Consider the following 24,694-nt stretch of genomic DNA (forward strand, 5'->3'; position numbering starts at 1 on the left):
GCTTCAGGCAAATCCTTCAAACTTATCCTCACATCTCATGAGCCCACTCTTGGCCATGGGCCTATTCCTGAACCAATCCCTTTGGGCAGAGGAATCCTATGTAGAAGTGGTGTTAAAGACATAGTAGTTCATAAGACCAGAAGTCACTAGTAGGACTTCACAGTATGAAGCCTAATGTGAAGGAGCAAAATAGAATCAGAGAAAAATAAATAGTCGAAGGAACATGAATAAACAGTAAGTGAAAAGGAGGCGCATAATCATAGCAACATTTTCCTAGTGTTTCTGAAACTTGAATAATGAACAGACCACCTTTAAAAGAAAATTTAGATCATTCTAGCCTGTGTTGCCTGCCCCTGACACCGACAGCCTGAAGGCATGATGACGGCTGAGGTCACTCAGTGACCCTGCAGCTGAGGCAGCTCAAATATCAGATCAGCTCCTGTAGCCAGGGTGAAGCTGCCCCACCAATAACAACAGTTAACATGAATTAACCTCTTAAATCTGTGCCAGGCATGGCTCTCAACCTTTATATTTACGTACGAGGCATGTGTTTTTATGACCCCTGTTTACCAGGGAGTAGGTGGAATTAGGCACCGTGAGTTAGGCACCAGAGCCAAGAGTACGCAGGAGGTGAGCAGAGGGGCCAGGCTGAGAACCTGGGCTCTGTGGTTCCCAGGGCACCACAAAGACAAGTAAGTATTCCAGGGAGTTTTGCCCTGTGTACTTCACACTTCATTCATCACCAGGCAAAACGCTTGTCAGGGTGAGACTAGGAAGAGGGTGGCAAACTCCCTGTGATAGAGGAAACAGCAGGAAAAGAACAAAATGAAGAGGGTGGGCGTGGGGAGTGATCATCTTTCTGAAGCAAAGTGGTAATATTTTCACTGAAAAGACAATCCCCGTGTGTAGGTTTGAATTTCTGTCATGTTAATAAATGGGCCATCGGAGCAGCTGGCGGCTCGCTCATTGCTGCTGCAGGAGTTATTCACGCTAATCCTTTCCCTTGTAGCCTGGCCAGACAAGGATGAAAATCCCCAGCATCAGGTATTAAAAGAGAGGGAGGAAGCACACGAGCCAAGTGATGGAGTTTCACTTGACCAGTTTTCTTCATCTGAGTCCTATTAGCTCTGATAATGTATCCTCACTATTAAGCGGCCCGGAGGGCAAGGTAATGTTGAGTGTATGTGAAGGCAGCCATTAGCCCAGCAGCCTTTAGGACTGCTGAGAGTACCAGAGTTCCAGAAAGAAATGCCGAAGAGCATCTGAGGCAACCCAGGAGAAGATAAGTTTCAGGAACCACAGACATGACCAAAGCAGTGCACAGTCCAAGGAAAATAACAGGGAATTGAATGCAGTGGCGTTCTGTATAGCTCTGCCACGCTCTTGCTGTTCTCTGCACAAGACACTTTTCACCTCCTTTAGCTTCATTTCTCCAACCTTAAAATAAGGGAAATTATATACCCTGCATGGGAGTTGTGAGGCTCACTGAAGCATGGATCCACTGGTCTTATTTCAATGCCCATCAGAGAAAACATTCTGTAATAACAACAGCAATAACAATTATTAATTACCTATTGTTCACAGTGGTATTTTTCTAACTCCCTATTTCCTAAACAGCCTGATTCCATTTTAAGAGGACGCTTCAAAGAAACAGTCATTTGGAAGCATCTGAATCACTTTCCACGACCTTTCACCTCAAACTCGGTGCTAAAAGTTCTCTTCTCCTGACATCTTTTCACTGAAGGTGCCCTCTTCTGAGATGAAAGTAGCCCAGCCCATGAGCAAAACACTGGGACAGTGATGTGTCTTTCCATGAATTCAAGAACACTTTCTTTCATCCCCATATTTTTGTCCTGGGATGTCATCTCTCAGCCCTCTGCCTCTTCATCCTCACCGCTTCCTGCCAGTGCAGCAAAACAGAAAAACACAACCTGATTACATCAGAACAGACTCGTTCCCTCCCCACCTCCGGAAGTTCATATTCTTGTTCAAGGCTTCCCATGTGCCACCTCAGTGATGAACCAAAAGCCCTTGAAATGGCGATGCTTTCTGGCTCTGGGTCAGGGTGGTTCTAGTAGTCAGTCCAACATCTCAAGAGGAAGAGTCAGAAAAAGCAAGAGGATCAGAGATCACGGGTAAGCAGGAATGGCAGAGTCAGAGAGGAAGACTGGAAGTTTCACCAAAAAAAAAAAAAAAATATTGCTAACAAACATACCAAGACGACTAACTACATTAAACATAAAGAGGCCCAGTAAATGTGTGCACAGTGGACTAAGAGCTTCGGCTGGAGTCAATCTGACCGGTCAGAGCACTAGCATGTACTAGGTGTATCACCTGGGATAAGACATTTAATTTTTCTGAGCTTCAGTTTCTTCGTTTGTAAAATATGGATAATAATAATTTCACAAAGCTTTTATGAGGATTAAAAATTGCTGTGTAGAAGTGCTTAACACACAGCTTGATACATAGTAGGAGCTCAGATATAGGTACTATTTAGCCAAAGAACTAGTCTTGTAGCATCCCTGTTTTCTAAGATGCTCCAACTTTCTCTTTTGCATTTTTCATAAACATAAATCTTAACTGATTATTTAATAACTAGGATATACAAAAACTGTGCTGGCAAAAAGTGATGAGGATTAAACGTATCCAGAAGAGTCCTTAGGAAAACCAGGGTGAGGAATAAATAGCACAAGAAGACGTACTTAGTTTGCTGAAACATGTAGAAGCCTGAAGAATCTGGAGGCGTACTGTGCCACAGGATATTTCCAAATACAAGCTGGGGGACCACTTATTCAGGTGGAAAAGTCAAACAGACAGTTCACTAGATTGATCCAACATCTGGAAGAGAAAGGTCTTAGCTTGACTTGACTGGACACAGTGTTCTGGAGCATCTACTAATATCTCTCTAAGGATAGGTCATCCAAGAAAAGCACATAAAGTCAGACAAAAAGATAGAGGATTAAACACAATATTAAATGCCAATATTTATGGGCTAAAAAACAGATAAAAGAGACAGAAAATGTTTCAATGGAAAGAATTAAGCACTAGTCAGTACATTGCCCACAACCACTGGATAATTCATTCATTAACTCATTCAACTGATACTTAGATTATGATTAATGTAAGGCAGGCATTACACTAGGTGGGGAAATGGCAGGGACAACACAACTCAGACTCTACTTGCATGAGGCTGATTGTCTAGGAAATAATTCAGATATCCACAAGGAGCTGAACAAGTCCACTAACAGATCTTTCAAAGAATCAGCGGGGATAGAAATCAGAACTAAAGGTAGAAGAGAAAAGGAAGACAGTGGAAGTAAACTATTTTAACAACCTCAGCTATACAATAAGAAGAGAGGGGACATAGAGTCAATGTTCTAGAAAGATATCAAGCATCCCATGGCAATAGGGGGCTTCCACACTTGAGATACAATTATTCTCTCATCAATTTCTGGGTTTCTTAAAAGTCAGATGATAGCACAAGTCATGTCTACACTGACTATGACGAAAGCAGCTGCCTAAGCAGACTGACTGTCCTTCTGGGTCTTCAGAGACTCTGGAACCAGGCCGTCTCCCTGTAGTCCCCACTCAGCATATGTTCTCTCCTGCAGTGTGAGGATATCTGCATTAGCCTAAGTACATACAGCAGGCCCTTTAATTAATGCTCAATACACTTCACACATTAGCAAATATCACTGTGTCCCCATGGAACTCTAAGGCATCTGGTAGACTTGTGTCTCCCTCAAGAATCTGCTTGTTTCTCTTATAGTTAAAAGGCACAAGTCGTATACTCTTAACGTTGCCCCCAAATCACGGGACGCCCTATCCCCATTCTTTGGCCTTTAAGCTCTCACTTCGGGGCTTCCCAGGTGGGGCTAGTGATAAAGAACCCACTGCCAGTGCAGGAGATGAAAGAGACACTCTACTTTTGACAATAAGAAGATACCAGAGAAAAGCAGTACAAACTTGGAAAAGGTAAGTAAGTGGCAAACTCAATAAAGATAAAAATAATAAAATTAGAAGTCTTCCCCGAGGTAGGTGATACAGAAGGCACTTTTTAAAATAGCAGTTTTATTAAGACATAATTCACATGCCATACAATTTGTCCATTCAAATGGTTCAATTTAATGGTTTTTAGTATATTCACAGAATTATACAACCATTACTCCTATCAATTTTAGAACAGTTTCATCAACATCAAAAGAAGCCCTATATCCATTACCAGTCACTTCCCATTTTTCCCAAACTCCTCCATACCTAATCAATGAATGAATAACGAAGTCACTCAGTCGTGCCCAACTCTGTGGACTGTAGGCCACCAGGCTCCTCTGTCCATGGGATTTCCCAGGCAAGAATACTGGAGTGGGTTGCCATTTCCCTCTCCAGGGGAATCTTCCTGACCCAGGGATTGAACCTGGGTCTCCAGCACTGCAGTCAGACGCTTTAACCTCTGAGCCACCAGGGAAGCCCCAAAACTAACATGAGCACGATGCATCGGCCGGGAAACAAACCCGGGTCTCCAGCGTGGGAGGCGAAAATTCTACCACTGAACCACCAATGCCCCTCCATACCTAGGCCACCACAAATCTCCTTTGTCTCTTTGGATCTGCCTGTTCTGGACATATCATACAAATGATATTACAACATATGATCTCTTGTGGTGAGCTTCCTTCATTTGGCGTTCAACCAAATGAGTTTGATCCTTGGGTCAGGTAGATCCCCTGGAGGAGGGCATGGCAACCCACTCCAGTATTCTTGCCTGGAGAATCCCATGGACAGAGAAGCCTGGTGAGCTACAGTCCACGGGGCTGCAAAGAGTCAGGCATGACTGAACCAACTTAGCAGGCATGCAAGCTCTCACTTTGCTAGTTGGTTTAACTCTAAACTTGAACCCTCAAATTCATGGTTCTCAGTCTTATGGTCTTTGTATCTCTGATGGCCAAATATATGAGAATTTTGGGTGGCACACTCAGAGGGGTTAAAATGAAAATGCGAGTATTTACATATACATTCAAAAATGAAATTAAAATGAATTGTCACTACTCTACATAGCTGGCTACCCTTTGGCTTTACATTATGGTCTGAATTACACAGTCTTCTTGTTTACACTAATCACACTCATGTACATACACTCCCAAGGCAAGATCTTCTCATATGTACACCAGCAGTTCAGCTTTGCTCTGACATTAAGTTGCACTATGAGACCTTACTTGTCAAAATGTACCCTACTCTACAACCCTTCATCTCAGTAATCCATCTCCCAGATAGCATCAGAACACTATAACTCCTCAGTTGGGCAACCCACCTGTGAAAGTTTGCTGGAACGCCCATCTGCCATAATACACAGGTTAAATATGCAATTTAAGCTCTGTTGCCAGTAAAGAATACTTGAGAGTTCAAAGTTGGGAAGTAACTTTTCCAAAATGTAGGTAATTTACTGTATGTATTTTGGCTGATCGGTAGAGACAAATAACCTAGAAAATTTTTTAATCTTCCCTCAAAACCTCAAATTCTATAGCTGTGGGTATAACCTTCAAAGTCGCTAGAGGGATCCATCCCATTCATCAAATGTAGTTGACTACATGTCTTAGTTTTTCCAGGACAGCATCAGTTAATGTCCATTGTTGGAGCAGTTCAGTGTTCTAATGGTAGCATGCCATTTCTCTCTCAAATGTGTTTTAATGTAACAAAAAATTATTTGGTTATCTCAGATAGAGAATATCACAAATCTCCCAACCAGTTAAATACCAATTTTTTTTCCAACTTCTTCGCCAGTTTTAAAGTCATATAAGTATTATTTCAAAGAAACAGTCCTCTGAAACACAAGTTAATGGAAGCCAGAACCTTTGAGAAAGAAATACAAAAATTTGGAGTACCATAGTGCATCTGGGAACAAATAAATATAAAGTCAACTGTCATTTGATGCTGAGCCTGGAAAGCATTATAAATAAGGACTGAAAGAAGTATTCAGAGCTTTAAGTCCACATTGCTAACATAAATTAGGACTGCAAAGATTTTATGCGACTATAACAAGTATGTCAAGAAGATGGTAATGAAGAAACTTTAGTATTGTTAATATCATTGATTTTAAGTTTTTAGAAAAAGTTCTGAGATTACCAGAGGTACCAGGTCAGATACTATAAGTGAGCTTTAAAAGTGTGTCTGACTTTAATCATTTTGAAAGTTCAGATCTGCCTGAGCTAGACTCTAACACTCATGTCCTTCACTGAACAGATATTTCATTAAACTACACACAAACCGGGGTGGGAAATGCTGAACTATAGCATTTGGTAGAACCCTGAGGCAGTTTGAATTGACATTTTGTGCATCTGAATTTATGGCTGACTATTTTTACGTCTTATTAGCATCCTTTTTGTTTCACCTCGGTGTTTGCTCAGGCTTACAGCTCTGAACTTTTTTAAAGAGCAGTTATTCCATGCTTCCCAGGTGGTACAAGTTGTAAAAAACCCACCTACCAATGCAGGAGACGTAAGGGACATGCATTCGATCCTTGGGTCAGTAAGGTCCCCTAGAGAAGGAAATGGCAACACGCTCCAGTATTCTTGCCTGGAAAATCCCATGGACAGAGGAGCCTGGTGGGCTACAGTCCTTGGGGTCACAAAAAGTTGGACATGACTGAAGCGATTAAGCACACACATACATATACTTACTCTTTACCTCACCCTTCCAAACACTCACATAACTGTACACAGGACTTTCTCCACCTTCTCTCAGACCCTACCCAGTGGTTTCTGGATCTTGCCCTAGTCCCAAATCCCTGCAATTTTTCATTACCCTCTGTTAACAGATTTCGGAGTGATTTTTTTGAGACAATAGGATTCTGTGTTTAGCCAAGCCAATTTTGCTCAAATTTCCAAGTAAAATTTCATGAGCGGCTATAGCAAGTGCTTTATTAATCTCCAAATATATATTCTAAACTCAGCCTTAAATTCATGCTGTTCTTTAGTTACCAAAGAACTTATTTTCCAAGTCTTTTTCTTTCATATATATGTAAAATTTTTCCTCTTCTCTTTTAACCTCCTTGCCATGTTTTCTGATGGTAATAGATCATGCCAGTTGATATGACCGCAGAGCTGTGCTCTGCTTTTCTGTTTAAAAAATTCAAATTAAAGTGACCAGAGTGGTGTAGAAATCATCGTGAGGGCAACTGACAGAAATAGAAATAGTGGGCCTGCCCAAAAAAGGCTTAAATAAAAAACGTAGTATCTGCCTATAGGTACTGTCATACTGAAGGACTGTCATACTGTAACACTGAGGAGCAGAACAGGGCAAGAGATAAGAATTATAGTGCAGAATGTGCCTCAACAGAATTCATTCATTATTTCAGCAAATAGTTATTACTGAGAGCAGTCTACATATGAAGCATTATTTCGGACCTGTGGAGTATGCAAAGAAAAACTGGTTAAAGTCCGTATTCTCAAGTACTTAACAACTTATTATGGTCACAGAATGCAGGAGAATAAATATAACTGTCCAGCTCTGGAATGGATTGAGCCACGGGGCAAGGAACAACTGGTCACAAGAGAGGTACAAGAAGAAACTGAATGCCCGCTGTCCAGTACACTGTAGGAAAGATTCCTGTATTGGCCAGATATTTATCTACTTTTTTCTCTGCCTTGTTTCAGAAAGGACTCTTAATCCAGACATTTTGTGCTCCTAAGCCATGCATCCCATGAGTAACAGGGATATCATTTTTAAATCTCTCTCTAAAGTCAGCAGCTCCAAGATCCCTTTACCATTGAGGACCTAGGCAAAGAGGCAGAAGTAGAAGACATACATAGACGTCTTAGCCGGAGAGAAATAAGAAGACAAACAATCTCACTGGCCCTGGAGAAATGGGAAGAGAGAGGGAGAGTGAAGAGGTCACATGCACAGATCCTCCTAGTCCCCTCATTAGAATGGAGCCACAGGGAGAAAGGGACGGAAGTACCACCGTAGTTGTGGGAGATCCTCAGCCCTGGGAGAAGGCAGGATTCACCAGTTCAGCTTGGAGGAGGTGGTAAGACTCTAGAAACTTCACTTATGTTCAATACACTCCAAAACATAGTTCACTGGGGACTGATATAGTATGCTGAGCACATGAGTTTGAAGTAGCACCCTTGGATTTCTCAGCCCCTGTATAAAACGAGGATGATCCAGAAAGTGTCTTAAGTCCCACTGAGGGAACACAGAGCAGGAGAAGAAATATGCAACGGCCTGGGGCTGGAACAGAGCCCACAGTGAGCAGTCTCACTGTAAATGGAGGTAAATGGTCGCAACCACAGGCCCCATTCAGATGTATCATCATGTCTCAAGAGGCCAGACAAGATCAGTGGGAGACCGGAACAACACACAGCCAAAATCAGTAAGAAGTCATGGTTGACTTATAGATATCAGACCACTCTTTTCTCTAATAGCACAGAGTAACCTAGACCTCCTTTCAGTTTTCAGATAGCAACCTGGAGGAAAGCAGCAAAAGAGAAAGGAAATTTGAAGGAGTATAAATAATAAAAAAGGAGTATACATAATAAAAAATCCAAAAGGGACATTTAAATTGGAAGAGACTGAAATATTATCACTAACTGGTAGATTTCAGATTTTCTCCCAAGCTCTCTAATAAATATATAGCCCTCTAAACCCCTATACACATAAACACAAGCACCCTGCTACCCAGTGAAATAGGCTCCATAGGAGAGATTTATTTCATTTTAGAAAATCAAGAAAACTAAATGCTCTCATTTATCTAAGTAGTAATGTGTATACATTCTTGATCCCAACAAAAATTCTTGAGCACATATTCACATTTGTGATGCCAAATGGTTAATTAATCATCAGGAAAATTTTTCTAGAAGGTCAACAGGGTCTTTTTTTAGTGGGGACATTAAGAGGCCCCTGTGCAAATTCACATTGTTTATTTCTGTCTTCTACAATGATTACTTTCTCAAACAGGATTATTCACCTGTTTTAATGCTATATTTTAATCTCCTTCATGTTGCTGAGTTTTAATGCTTTCCACATACCCTGTATGGCTATTAATTTGCACTCTTCAAGAAGTCAATTACCCATACATTGCCATACTTACTGAACTCAGGAACCTATTCATAAGAAGTGTGAATTACAGCAAAATCACTAAAAGATTTGTCTCCTTTCTTCACACAATATCTTCTGCCCTGTCAATACAGGCTTTCCTTCATTTTAAGATATTCTTGGGGTTTCCTAAAGAAATTAGACACTGTGGACCACTGTATATGAACTTGATGCCACTGGGTACCATATGGAATTATCACTGACAAAGGAACGCTACTCAACATAAATCGTATGCTCACATATTGCTCAACATTTATCACAGCAACATGTATTTGTCAAATCAGGTACATCAGAACAAGCCATCAAATCTCAATATGTAAAATAGATAAAGGCACATGAAAGACTATTACCAAAATCTGTCCTAGGTAGCTGACATTTCATTTCCCACCAAAGAAAGGAAGAGAAAAATCAACTAGCCTCTCTCAATTTATCATTTGGTGTTCCTAGTGAGATTGGGGGGAAAAAATGTTGGCAGAGCTGTTAGAAAGCAAGGCTGTTGTATCCATGAGGACTAGAGAAAAGGGAAAAGTATTAATGTGGCTAAATGAGGTCTAGATCAAGAACCCTGGAACTCAGGGAGGGATGAAATTAAAGCATCAAACTGGTAGCTCCTTTTGAATTTACAACCCTGTGATTTCCAATTCCTCTGGATTCTCTCAACTTTCTCCAAATACCAATGTTCAAAGAGAAATGTGACAATGGTCACAATGGGCTACAAATACATCTGTCCCCCTTTATCTAGAACTGGTTATATAGGTTAGTTTGATTTGTCACAAAAGGTCATGGTATTTTTACTACAAAGGGTTAAAGTGCTAGGTAAGGCAGGAGGTTTCATGGGCCTTTGAGTCCAGCCAGCACAAACACAGTCAATCCGGGCCACAGTTCCTTTTCTTACACTGGTTACTGAAAGGCTATTAAGTCTCTGAAAAGCTGTATGGAATACCAAACAAAACCCTGAAAGGTGGCAAAATTGAAAGAGGACACTCAAAGCGGCTAGCCAATGCCTGAAGCCCAAAGTCTGTCTGCACAGTGGCTTCTTTTCATCATCTCTCAGATCATAAGTTGTTTTAAGAGTTGTGAAAGGTGTCAGAAAGACAGCCTTCTTCTAAAGTTAGGCAAAATCTGGGATGTGAATGCATAAGAATCCTATCAGATTGCTTACTCTCACCAGAACCCCTTCAGGGAAGTTTTAAAAAAACACATTTGAAGACCTAATACACAATCATTCTCAGAGATCTAAAGCAATGTCTAAAAGATGTTTTCTCTCCAGGTGAAAAATGAAAATGCAATTTCAGGAAAAACCATCTCATTTTTTTCCTGTCTTCTCCAATCTGTCCTGGAAGGATTGTACTGATGGCCTTATTTTTGATGCTTGAACCTTTGCTTAAAGAAAACTTGATAAAACACAATACTTGCTTTTGTACTATCAGAGAAAAGAAAAGAGATAGGGATAACTTTAAATTGCAGAAAATGGTACAGTCATTATTGTTTGGCCTGGGAATGTATTATTTATGATTAAAATTACACCTATCCAGGACTTTATTTTCTGGTAAAACTCTGATCTCTAGGATCCAATGAGCAACAAAATAACAAACGAATCTATTCACCAAAATGTTAAAGGTATTTACTGACTTCATGGTATCTTTCATGCCATGGGAATTAAGCAATATTTTGCTGTTCTCTAATTTTTGCATAGGTCATAACAAGACCCCTTGGTGTTCCAGGAATTTTCAAAAATCTTCAATTTGCATACCAAATATGAGGAAGAATGAATTTTGTTCAAGAATAACATTTAATTCAATTAACTGATACTAATTTTTCTAAACCTTCATGCCATTCAAATCAATAAAAGTTGAGGAAGAGAAAAAGATGTCAGATCTGAAAGCTTATAATATCTTAGATTTCTTCATAATTAATATCAGGTTTCTGTAGATCATAGTTCAACCCAAGTTTTTATTACAATGAATTTGCATTTGCTCAGCAAAATATAATTGAAAGAGATGTCTGCATCCATCCATGAAGGAGTAACTGGGAAAATATTTATCTTCCTGTCTTAAAAAAATTTTAAAAATACACAGAATACAGAAAAAAATATTTTTTACACATTGGACAATAGGTAAGATGGCCACTGGTCCCCCCCCCAAAAAAAAAAAAAGGAAAATAAGACCAACTGTACTAATCAGCTTGAGCTGCTATAACAAAACACCACAGACTGAGTGATTTAAGGGACAAAAATGTATTTCTCACAGCTCTGCAGGTTGGAAGTCTCAGATCAGGGTGCCAGCATGGTTGAATTCTGGAAACAGCCCTCTTTCCTGGCTTGCAGACCATCACTTTCATGCCGTGTTCTCACATGGCAGACAGAGGGAGAGAGAGTTCTGTCTCTTCCTCTTCTCAATAAGGTCACTAATACCATCAAGGGAGCTCTAGTCTCCTGACCTCATCTAAACCTAAATACCTTCCAAAGACTCCATCCCCAAATACTGCCACATTAAGCACTATAGTTTCAACATACAAACCTTCCGTGTAAAGCATCAATAATAGCCCCAGTTGATTGAATGGTATTAACAAAGCCTGGCAAACCTCCTGAGTTGAAAAGACAGTTCAGAATTTAAGAGGTATATGGTAGTTAGAATATTTTTTTTTTCAGTAGCTAGAATTGAAAAGACAAAAGTCAGAAAAAGAAATAATAAAACTGCATAAAGAAAACTCCAGAGATCTGCAAAGAGTACCTAATGAGTTTTCTTCTGAGAAATGACTAGAAAAAGCATGTGAGAATCTATGCAAGGCACGGGAAAGAATCATCAGAAGGATCAGATGTAATAGTTTTTGGAGCTCACACAGGGATAAGAATAGTTTGTATTCCCACTTCCTAAGACATGGAGCATCAAGTAGAGTCTTCAGAAGAGTATTACTTCAAGATAGCGCCAAATTAGCCCTGGTTCTTGTTGTTTAGTCACTAAGTCATGTCCAACTCGTTGCAGTCCCATGGACTGTAGCCCACCAGGCTCCTCTGTCCATGGGATTTACTAGGCAAGAATACTGGAGTGGGTTGCCATTTCCTTCTCCAGGGGATCTTCCTGACCTAGGGATCAAAGCCATGTCTCCTGTACTGGCAGACAGATTTTGTTACCACTGAGCTACCAGGGAAACCCAATTAGCCATGGAGAAACTGCCTAACAGTTCAAATGGATCTAACAGTTTCCAAATGACTTAATTTCTGCGTTCCATAAAAAAGTTCTCAAAACACTTAAGAAAACATTAAACTCCATCACCTTACAAAGCAAAATTTACAATGCCTGGTATCCATAAAAAATTACCAGATATGCAACAAGGCAGGAAAATATTAAATCATAATGAAAAAAAAAATCAATCAATCTAGACAGACCCAAAAATGACACATATGATTGAATTAGCAGACAATGACAACAAAACAACTATTATAAATATACCTCAAATGTTCTAGAAGATTGAGTAAAATAAGCGTGATAAGATACAGCACATAAAAAATTAATCATTTAGAGATGAAAACTTCAATATCTCAAATAACAAATTCAATTGATAGAATTAATAGATTCAGAAAGTGTAGAAAAATGGTTAGTGCTCTTGAAGACACAACAATTGAAACAATACAAAATAAAACACAGAAGGAAAAATATTAAAAATTAATGAACAGTGTATTGATTAGTTGTGAGAAAACATGAAAACATAAAATCAGACTAAATGCATTTAACTGGAATCCAGGGGAAAGAGAAATAGGAAAAGAAAAAAAAATTGAAGAAATAATAGCCAAAGATTACCACAATTTAATGAAAATTATAAATTCACATAACCAAGAAGTTCAGTGAATCTCAAGCACAAGAAATATGATGAAAATTATACCAAGGCCTATCATAATTAAATTGCTCAAAACCAGTTAAAGAGAAAATCTTAAAAGAAATTAGGAAAACAAAAAAAAGAGGAAGAGAGGACCAAAGATAAGAATGACAGAAGACATTGCAACAGAAACAATGCAAGCCAGAAGACAGTGGAGAAACATCCTTAAAGTACTGAATGAAAAAAAATGCAGGTATTTTCCAATAATTAAGGCAAAATGAAAAAAAAATTGCACATACAAAAGCTAAAATGATTCACCATCAGGATATCATCACCGTAAGAAATGTTAAAGGAAGTCCTTTAGACAGAAAGAAAATGATACTAAATAGAAATCTGAATAGCACAAACTAATGAATAACATGAGAAATAGTAAACATACAGGTAGAAATATCATTCTTCTAATTATTGAAATGTGGATGGATAATCCACATCAGTGAGCTGCTGCTAAGTAACAAACCACCTTAAAACTTAATGATTTAAAATAATTATTTATTTCTTTGGTATATGTGCCATTTAGATAGTTCTACTGTTCTAGAGAAACACTGGGCTGGAAGAAGCACAAGCTGGAATCAACATTGCCAGGAGAAATATCAATAACGTCAGATATGCAGATGATACCACCCTTATGGCAGAAAGTGAAGAGGGACTAAAAACCCTCTTGATGAAAGTGCAAGAGGAGAGTGAAAAAGTTGGCTTAAAGCTCAACATTCAGGAAACTAAGATCATGGCATCTGGTCCCATCACTTCATGGCAAATAGATGGGGAAACAGTGGAAACAGTGTTAGACTTTAATTTTTTGGGCTCCAAAATCACTGCAGATGGTGACTGCAGCCATGAAATTAAAAGATGCTTACTCCTTGGAAGGAAAGTTATGACCAACCTAGACAGCATATTAAAAAGCAGAGACATTACTTTGCCAACAAAGGTCTGTCTAGTCAAGGCTATGGTTTTTCCAGTAGTCATGTATGGATGTGAGAGTTGGACTATAAAGAAAGCTGAGCACCAAAGAATTGATACTTTTGAACTATGGTGTTGGAGAAGACTCTTGAGAGTCCCTTGGACTGCAAGGAGATCCAACCAGTCCATCCTGAAGGAGATCAGTCCTGGGTGTTCATTAGAAGGACTGATGCTGAAACTGAAACTCCAGTACTTTGGCCACCTGATACAAAGAGCTGACTCATTGGAAAAGACCCTGATGCTGGGAAAGATTGAGGGCAGGAGGAGAAGGGGACGGCAGAGGATGAGATGGTTGGATGGCTTCACCAACTCAGATATGAGTCTGGGTAAACTCCAGGAATTGGTGATGGACAGAGAGACCTAGCGTACTGCGGTTCATGGGGTTGCAAAGAGTCAGACCCGACTGAGTGACTGAACTGAACTGAACTCAACAATGCTACATATGTAGCTCTTTGGCATACATTCCTTTTTATTTCTTTGTACTATTTTTAAACCTTTGTTCCTATTCTTTTACCTTTACCCCTGTATCTTTATATTTTTCAAAGTTGTCACTGTATATCTATGAAGAGCCAGTGAATGTTTTGGCAGACAGAATTAAAAATGTAATCTTACTACATAAAATAAAAAAAAAAAAACTTAACTCACTGCATATTTTCTCCTTTATAAGAAAGTTGACTCCAAATGGAGCGATATTCTAAATGTAAAGAAATCCTACAAAGCCGAAAGAAAGAATTAAAAATACCATTGTGACTTTAGGGTTAAGGAAGCCGTCTTAGGCAAGACCCACCAAAATTAATAGATTTGAGTACAAATAAAGTCACATGTAGGATTTTCCAAAATGAAAAATCAAGATGATAGATTTTAATTCTACTAATAATGACAAGAAAACTGAAAAAAATTAATAACTGGAATAAACAAGGAACTACTGCAAACCAGTAAGAAAAAGACAGGAAAACTAGGTTTTAAAAAAAAAATCAATAGATAATTCATGTAAGGGAAATTTCAACAGTCAGAGAAAGATAATATCTTATATGATATCTCTTATGTGTGGAATCTCAAATGTGGTACAAATGAACCTATTTACAAAAGAGAAATAGAGTAACAGATGTAGAAAACAAATTTATGGTTACCCAGAGGTAAGCTGGGAGATTAGAATTGACATGTACACACTGCTATATATAAAATAGATAACTGATAAGAACTTACCGTATAGCACAGAGAACTCTACCCAATATTCTGTATGGGAACAGAATCTAAAGGAGAGTGGATACATGTATACATATAACTGGTTCAGTGTGCTTTTATTTACAGGTATTTGGAGATTTTCCAGATACTTTGTCTTATTAATTTTCAGGTTCATTAGCTAACACACTCTGAATTCTTTTAAGCATTTTAAATTTATCTAAGTTTGTATTACGACCCAGCATATGATATTTCTTTTGACTATTTCACATGAGCTTGGAAAAAATGTATATCCTGCAGTTTTCAAGTTAAATGGGTTTACAGTACTATTCACATTTCTATATTCTTACCTGAACACTTTCTGAGAGGTAAATATTGAAATACACAACTATAATTGTAGAATTGCCTATTTTTCCCTCTTTTTCTATCAGTTTTGCTTCATGCATTCTGAAATATTTTTATTAGACCTATATACATTTTGGACTGCTATAAATTAATACGTGAACCATTCAAAAAATTTAGGGCAGGAGAAGAAGGGATGACAGAGGATGAGATAGTTGGATGGTATCACTGACTCAATGGACATGGGTTTGGGTGGACTCCAGGAGCTGGTGATGGACAGGGAGGCCTGGCACGCTGCGGTTCATGGGGTCTCAGAGTCGGACACGACTGAGCGACTGAACTGAACTGATTCTATCATCATAAAATAGCTCCCTTTATCTCTTATAATAATTCTTATCCTTAGGAATTTATTGTATAATATTAAAACAGCCATTCCAGCTTTCCTATTTTTCATATTTGCATAGGATAACTTTTTCTCATCCTTTTAATTTTGATCTACTTATATTTTAAGGTACACCTCTTAAATATAGCATATAGTTGAGTTTTGTTTTTTTATCCAGTTTTATAAGGTCCTACTGTCTAGTGCAGAACTGTATTCAATATACTATGATAAGCCATAATGGAAAGCCATATTTTTTAAAAAGAATGTAAATATATATATAATTGAATCACTTTGCTATACAGCAGAAATTAACACAACACTGTAAATCAACTATATTTCAACAAAAAAATGATACCCAGTTTTAGATTCTATTTCATAACATGATAAATTTATTGATATTAAAAATGGTTGTTTATATGACTGAGTTTTAGGCTACTAACCTGGGGATTTTTTGGTCCTAATATTTTTCTTACTCCTTATGACTCTCTTCTGGTTTTCCTTTTATTAATTAAGCAATATTTAGCAATCTATCTTGCCTTGGAAAGTTTTATTAGCCTTAACTTGTTTTTTAGTGGTTTCTGTAGGATTTTAAATGTCTTTAATGTATACATTCCGCCTTCAAATAACAACATGCCACTTCAGTCAACATTATACATCTTCAGTTATAATAACTTTATAAGGTATAGTTCTATTTTCAATCCTCCCATTCTTTCTGTTACTCTTCTAAGTTTTACTTCTGCACATAGCACATTTAAGTACAACTTTATAATTTTTCTTTGATAGGCCGACATAATTTAAATAAACTTTTAAATAAGAGAAAAAATTAACTTATCCACCTGTTTACCATTTCCATTGCTCTTCTTTCCTTTTCATAGATCTCACTTTCCATTTGGTATCATTTATCTTCAGCCTGAAGAACTTCCTTCAACACTCCATGTAGTGCAGATCTGCTGGGGAAAATTCTTTTAACTTTTGTTTTTCTGAAAATGGCTTTTATTAGCTTTCATCAGCCTTCATATTTGAAGAATATTTTCACTCTATATAGGATTCCAGGTTGTAACTTTTTTCTTTCAGAACTTAAGGCTGTCATTTTATTGTCTTCTAGCTTGCATTTTTTCTTATAAGTAGATTAAATCATTCTTGCCATTTCCCTGTAGGCAATGTGCCATTTTTGTCTGGCTGCTTTTAATATTTTCTCTTTATCAATTTATTTTCAGTTGTTTGATTATAGTGTGCTTGGATATGATTTTGAGTTCATCCCTCTTCTATGTGCTATTCATAAATAAGTACTCTCTATTTTTTTAACCAAATTTGGAATTTTTTCAACTCTGCTATTTTCAAAGTTTTCTTTTTCTGCCCCAAATCTCTCCTTCCCACCTATTTGGACTCCAAATTACTACACATACATAGGATCATTTATATGTCAGGTATAGTCTGGCAAGTCACTAAAGTTCTGTTCATTAATCTTCAGCCTCTCTTCTTTTGGTTTCAGTTTGCATAGTCTATTTTTCCCCTTTCTACTAGTTTACTAATATCTTGTCCTGGAGTGAATAGCCTGTTGTTAACATTATCAAAATTTTATTTCAGATATTAAGCTTTTCATCTATATGTCCCATTGTGATCCTTTTCACTTCTTCTATTTCTCTATTGCAATCATTTTTTCTAATTATAGGTATATATATTTTTTCTTTCATATCCTTGAACATATTTATATTAACTGTTTTAAAGTCCTTACCTGATAATTCTTTCATATTTATAACTGGGAGATGGATTTCTAATAGATGATTATTCCTCTGATTATGGGACATACATTTCTGCTTCTTCACATCTCTCATATATTTTGGTTGTATTATGGAATAATGGATGCTATGGTTTTTTTGTACATTTGGACTTGTCACCTTCCCAAATAGAATGTTGGGCTTTATTCCATGAGGCGATGCATTAACTTGTAGCCTCCTTGATCCTTTTAAGTCTTCCTTTTGTGATATATCAAAGTGGTTCTAGAGTAACATTTATTCTAGGTCTAAGCTAGTCCTCCTTCCAGATCATGGCTTTTCGAGGTTCTCTACTGAATGCTGAGAGTGTTCAACAAGGTCTTCGTGCTTTGGATGGAACCTGAACTTCAGCACTGTATAACCTCAAGTCAGTTCATAAGTCTCCAGGAGCTGTTTTCCCTCCAGTAGTTGTTCTTCGCTGGGACAGAAGGAATCTCACTCTATCTGTGCACAGAAGAGTATTCGGCCGAACAGTCAAGTGTGTCCCTGTACAGATTTATGACCTTTCTTCCCCATATGGCTTTCTTCTCCACAGTTCCCCTTTGACGCCACAAATTCCAATTTCCTCATGAGCCTCAAACCCTGAACTCTGAGAACTCAGCTTAATGACACCACTAGGTTATATCTGGCTCTTTCTTCCTGCACTGGAGAGTGGTTCCAGGCAAAAATCCACTGCCTTGTAGTAACACAAGTATCTTGTTCATGGCATGGCTACCACATTCTCTGTCATTTTAGATGAAGTTTTTAAGGTCAGCCTAATGTTAATATAACTTATTTGCCTTTCCCTGTGCTGGTGTAAAAGCTCTAACCAGATGTTCATCATCAAATTCTTTCTTAAAAGCACTTTATGTTGTAGAAAAGGCCATTTTATCTTTTTTACGTTTAAAATTCTCACCATATCCTTCAGGCTATCGTTGGTTCGGGGTATAAGAAGATGGGCTGGAGACAAGCCTTCCAGGAGGTAATTAATCACTTCTGTAATCAGCACTCAGAGCCATTCGCAGAGGTGAGTGAGTCAAGTGGAGAAAGAAGTGACTTCACCATCCTTTCAGGTTATTACAAATCCTGCTAAGGCTACCATCATTAAAATTGCTATTAACTTTTCTTCCCTCATCAGGATAGTTAATTAATTCTTCCCTAAATTTTAAGACTAAGGCAATTAAGGGGGAAAATAAAAATTAACTTGTCCATACATGGAGCAAACTGATTCCTTTAGGAAGTTGTTAGGAGCGCTTCAAAGAAATGCATATGAAAATGGAATTGTGATACGTTAATCTGAGGCCCAGCTCACAAGGCAAAAGTCAGCAATCAATGAATACTTTATATATCTACCTCACTAGTTTGGCCTAAATTCTTCTATTTTGTCCTCCTGGACAGTGCTTTTCATTTTGATTTGGAAGATTCAGATTTTACAAATCCTAAAGTTTATACAATTTAAGGCATAAACGCTTTAAGAAAAAGAATATTAAGACCTTTCCAGAACCTTTTAAGGGGCTAGTAAAAATGGTAAATCTGTTCTTGTTGATATCCTCTTTAGCAAATTGCATTTTTAAAAATCTTCAGTCATCCTGTAATGACATTTTATACTCCATTTTATCATCAGTGATTTCATATTATCTGTGGTTAGTTTATTCTTCATCTTCCCCATACTATTCTGTAACATTTGTGTAACCAGGGTGAATGCCTAATCTTTAAGAGCAAAACAGCCAATATTTTTAAGCATTTACAATGTAATAGATAATTTTCTGGGCTTCCCTGGTGGCTCAATTGGTAAAGAGTCTGCCTACAATGCAGGAGACATGGGTTTGATCCCTGAGTCAGGAAGATCCCCTAGAAAAGGAAACGGCAACCGACTCCAGTATTCTCGCCTGGAGAATCCCATGAACACAGGAGCCTGGTGGGCTACAGTCTACTGTGTCACAAGTATTGGACACAACTGAGTGACGAAACCTACCTACCTACCTACCTACCTAGATAACCTTCTAAAATTCTTCTTGTACATTAACTCAATTAATTCTACTAACACTTTACAAAGTAGATACCATGTTATGTTTTTTCACATTTTAAATATGGTAACACATGCATAGAGAAGCATACACCTTGTTAAAATGGCAGAACTGGCCTCCAAACCCAGAATCAGGCTCCAGAATCAGGGCTCTTAAACATTATACTATTCTGCTTCTCCTTGTTGAGGGCTGGAAGAACACATAAGATTTTGAGCAGTATCCTGGGCACCAAGGTATCATGAGTCCCTGAGTCTAAGAATACATAGTCAAATATTTATTGGCAGATGCTACACATTTAGAGCCAATGAGATCAAGAATAAGACTCCAGAAAACAAAACTGAGTATTTCACATCCTGTCCAGGTAATGCTCCATCTGACTACTACTACTAGATATTGAAAGATAATGAAATGAAAGACTGCTTTGCATAAGCTATTTTATATTTATTTACATATTTAGTCTTCATTTGAGGTGCCCCATTGTCTACTTCTGGGACCCAGAAAACATGATTTATGATGTCAAAATTTTTTTCTTTAAATTAAGCAAGACAAATTGATCTCTGTCCTTATGACATTATCCTGGTGACTCCAGTAAGGCCAGAGCTACTGATGAAGGTCTTCAATATCAGTAAAACAAACAGCTACCAATAACCAGAGCCTCTCTCCTTAACGAACTTATCAAGAAATAGTAGTTGCAATTATATAATGAGCACTACATACAAAAGTAAATATCCAGATACAATACTAAAGATTCAGACGCAAGAAACCTGCAGTGGATCCCAGACATTTATATTTTAAAAGCTGCATTATGATTTTGATGTCCAGCCAGGGTGGAGAATTACCTTAGATGAGTGACAGGGGGGTGAAATGGCGTGGGAAGTAGAGGGTCATGGGGATACATGAAGGAACACCCAATCTGGTCTGGAAGGTCAGATGCAGATGACTTTTTGGAGGATGTGGAATTGAAGCAGAGACTTGAAGGATGAGAAACATTAAGTAGCTAAAAGGAAACACTGTAAAGAAAACAGTTACTTTTGAAAACCCAAAGGATGGATGCTGTGCTTAGTCGCTCAGTCATGTCTGATTCTCTGCAACCCACGGACTGCAGCCCACTAGGCTCCTTGGTCCATGGGGATTCTCCAGGCAAGAATACTGGAGTGGGTTGCCATGCCCTCCTCCGGCCAGTCTTTCCAAGTCAGCAATCGAACCCAGGTCTCCTGCATTGCAGGCAGATTCTTTACCAGCTGACCTACCAGGGAAGCCCAAGAATACCTGGCAGAAGCTAATTATGACTGGAGCTTTGACCACAGTGGGGATGAATAGGGCTGATAGTGGTTAAAGGTTCCCCCGGGAGGAAACTCAACAGAAGAGAGCCCCAAATTCATGCCTGAAGCCACTTAACAAAAGAATTCAGTTGCCCTGAACTATAAGAATGAACAGATTATATTCAAATTTCTGCTTGAGAACTTCGTCCTCCGGCTACTACCTATAACTTGGCACATTCCTCAGAAAAATGAGGACTGCCCAACTGGCTCATGAAGTTGTCAGTGGAAACCTGCCTGACTTCTTCAGAAGAGACTAGCAACCAGTCATGGGAAAGAACTATGTTTCTCACTTCACCCAAATGTTGTTCTAAATAATTGCTACAAACTCATCCTACTACCTCATTTACTTAATTCAGACCCCAGTATAACACAGTCATGTCTGAGAGGGAAGCCATTTTGTGAGCAGAAATATTCATTTTCATATTAAATTTTAATTATACAAATAATATGTGAATATATTCTCCATATAAACAATTAAAACATTAGAGATACTTTTTCTTTAAACTCTCTGCCTATCTTAATTTCCTCCTCAGACCTCAGAGGTGAGTAACCACTGCTACCAATTGACTGTGTACATTTTCAGACTTTTTACATAGAGTCATAGAAAATATGCAGCCTTATTTTATGGCTTTCCTTTTTAAAAATATATAAATATCATCATATTGGACTGCTGCTTTTTCACATAATAATTTTTCTTGGCAATTGAACAATGCTTTGTACAAAAAAATTGGGCTCCCCTGGTGGTTCAGAGAGTAAAGAATTTGCGTGCCAGTCAGGAGACCCAGGTTCGATCCCTGGGTCCAGAAGATCCCCTGGAGGAGGGCATGGCAACCCACTCCAGTATTTGTGGTGGAGAATCCCATGGACAGAGGAGCCTGGCGGGCTACAGTCCATGGAGTCAGAGAGTCAGACACGACTGGGTGACTAACATGCATACAAATTAACTAAGTAAACAAATAATGATTTCAAGCTCCTCAGTGAAGCAGCCTTAAGTTTGATTCTTGGCTCTAGTACTTTGACTTCAGGCAAATCATAACTTCATTTAAGCCACTGCTTTACCATTAAAATGGAGTTAATATCACTCATCTCTTAAGATTATTACAGTAAAATACCTAGGACAGCGTCTTTCCTAGAAATAAAATTTATTTCTGCCCCATCTTAATTTACTCATCAAACTTGGTACAGCGTCCTGCTGCTTCTAAACACATAGGTCTACAAGCAAAATCTTCCAGTGCCTCCTGGAAATGTTCACGTGGGCATCCCAGTGTGTCCAAAATCATGACATTCTATCCTCAAGAGGCTTCTCTTCCTGAGGAGGCCGTGTCCACTTGCTGGTTCACATGGCCTCATTGTTGCCCCTACGCAGTTCTTCCCACATTCTGGTCTTTTCCACCCACCTCTACAGCTCAGAACCTCACTGGAGCTTTCTGGGATGAGAGTCCAACCTTCTCTCACTCCCCAGAATCCATATACTTTCCCCAGTTCTTCTTCAGCCCTAATCACCAGTAAGTCTTTTTATCACCCAACACAAAAGTCAACGTCCTTGAGCTTTGGGCTCTTCACCATCTGGCCCCAAATGGTGTTCCCAAGTTTCTCATTCCACACACACCAGTAGTTCCAACAAAATCAGCTGCTCTCTGTTGACTGTTTCCTGTGCTTTCCTGTCTCCAGATCTTTGCTCATGTTGCTCCCACCGTCTCTAATACTCTTTCTCACAGCCTCAGATAGCACAGTAAATTTAAACACAGAGGTAAAGTCAAACATACCTCAGTGTAAGTCCTAGTTCCATCACCAATTAGGTATATGATGTTTTTTAACGTCTGTTTTCTTCACTTATTAAACTGAGGTGATAAGAGAAACTACTTCACAGGATTTGAAGAGCAAATTTAGATAAGGAATATGAACAGTTAGGCAGAAAACTGGTGCTAGGTAATCATCAACTGTGGCTTCCCTGTTGGCTCAGATGGTAAAGTGTCTGTCTGTAATGCAGGAGACCTGGGTTCAATCCCTGGGTTGGGAAGATCTCCTGGAGAAGGAAATGGCAACCCACTCCCGTATTCTTGCCTGGAGAATCCCATGGATGGAGGAGCCTGGTAGGCTACAGTCCATGGAGTCGCAGAGTCAGACACGACTGAGCGACTTCACTTTCGCTTTCACTTTCAATCATCAACAGTCACCATCAGTACTATTTGAGGTCTACTCCAAGGGCCATTGCTTCCATAAGGTCTTCCCTACAAAATACTAGGTGATTCCTAGAAAGCAACAGCATTGCATTTGTGCTCTTTAAAGGTATTTACAAATTTATGTTCTACTATCTTGCTACATTTCCAAAGATCACAATTTTTTAACCCAAAACTGCAATGGATTTTCCAAAGGATTTTCTAGTCTCTAACACTGAACCTTAAATTAGATGTTTCTCCAATCTTATTTTTGTCTCTTCCAGTCCACTATCAAATTGATCTGGAAATCACATCATATTAGATAATGTTTGCAAATGGGACAGATGGAAAGGTTCATCCTCCTGGGTTGGAGGAGAAATTTATTTTCACAAAACTTCTCTGGTTATATGTCTATGTAAACGTGAGTGGTTCCAATGCTCCTCTGAATTAATGATAATTTCAAATATAGCTCCAAAGCCCATAACAATGTAGAGCAGTACTTTAGAGGAATGATTGGTAAAGACTTCTATCACCAAAGCAATTAGACTTTTCTTATTTGACCAGGTAAGATTTAATGTACATACACTGAGGTTTGCTTGTTTTTTAAGAAACTTAAAGGCCATAATAAAATTTCAAATGTTACCTTGAGTCTCAGTCTTCGTACCTCCTTTTCATGAGCACTGAATGGCAAGCAATGCTCAGACTGTCCTGCTGCAGACAGACACGCCTTGCAACATATTTCACAGAGCCTGGAAATGGAGAGAAAGCATGTCTCCTGGAACAGAAAAAAGAAAGCAGCAATAAATATTTCTTTTGTCATGGAAACATACCAGAACAATCTGTGCCATGAGTTCATCAGAAAATAAAAATCATTAGTAGTAAATATTAACAGTACATTACATATGATTTTAATATCTATATACAGAATATTATAAACTATAAGTGTATATATGATTTCAGAATGCTCACCTATACTACTGTATAATATGCTCTATATTTAATATTACAAGACTTAACATGAAATTATGTGAGTAAAGCCTATAAACTACTATGTTTTCTTGAATAAATGCTTTAAAATCTAAATCACAGGAAAAAGATAGCCACCTTTAAAAATTCAGCACCAGATTTCAATAGAAACTGCAGTTTAATTTAAAAAGTGTTAGTAAGTACCTTTATTTTGTCAAGTCCTATTGTCCATGGATAGAAAGCTTGGCAGAAACAGAAGGTCAGGTATTAAAAAAAAAAAAGATTCTGCTAATTAAAAATATAATATCCATGCTAGGAATTATAGGGCAAAAGTACATAACCATTCCATTACAGTTCTAACCCCCAGAATAGAGTGACTGCACTGAAGGACAAAACTAGGTAAGCCCTCTCTTGAGATTCAAATGGTTTAAAATGACAATAATTTGGGGAAGGGCTCTTCATTAGGACACTTAAAAATGGCAAAAGAAAAGCCAAAAGGTACTTTTATACCAGGAACAGCGGAGCTGTAAATAAACCCAATGGCTAGATACCTACACGGCAGCAAAAGAACGAATCACAGTTCAATATTTAAAGCAGAAAATGTACATAGTAAGTGTTGATAAAATGGAAGATTAGTGTG

At 38.3% G+C, this 24,694-nt stretch overlaps 1 long non-coding RNA gene across 1 annotated transcript in view; it reads right to left on the reverse strand.

The window, feature by feature from the left end:
- Nucleotides 1-23,825, reverse strand: part of LOC133054928 (uncharacterized) — a 248,159-nt gene extending 224,334 nt beyond the window's left edge. Inside the window, exon 1 of the long non-coding RNA XR_009692539.1 lies at nt 23,732-23,825. This is a non-coding gene — a long non-coding RNA (uncharacterized LOC133054928). The remainder of the gene's footprint in view (nt 1-23,731) is intronic.
- Between the last annotated feature and the right edge of the window lie 869 nt (nt 23,826-24,694).

This window comes from Dama dama, chromosome 1 (assembly GCF_033118175.1).
Source record: "Dama dama isolate Ldn47 chromosome 1, ASM3311817v1, whole genome shotgun sequence".
In the NCBI taxonomy this organism is placed as follows: domain Eukaryota; kingdom Metazoa; phylum Chordata; class Mammalia; order Artiodactyla; family Cervidae; genus Dama; species Dama dama.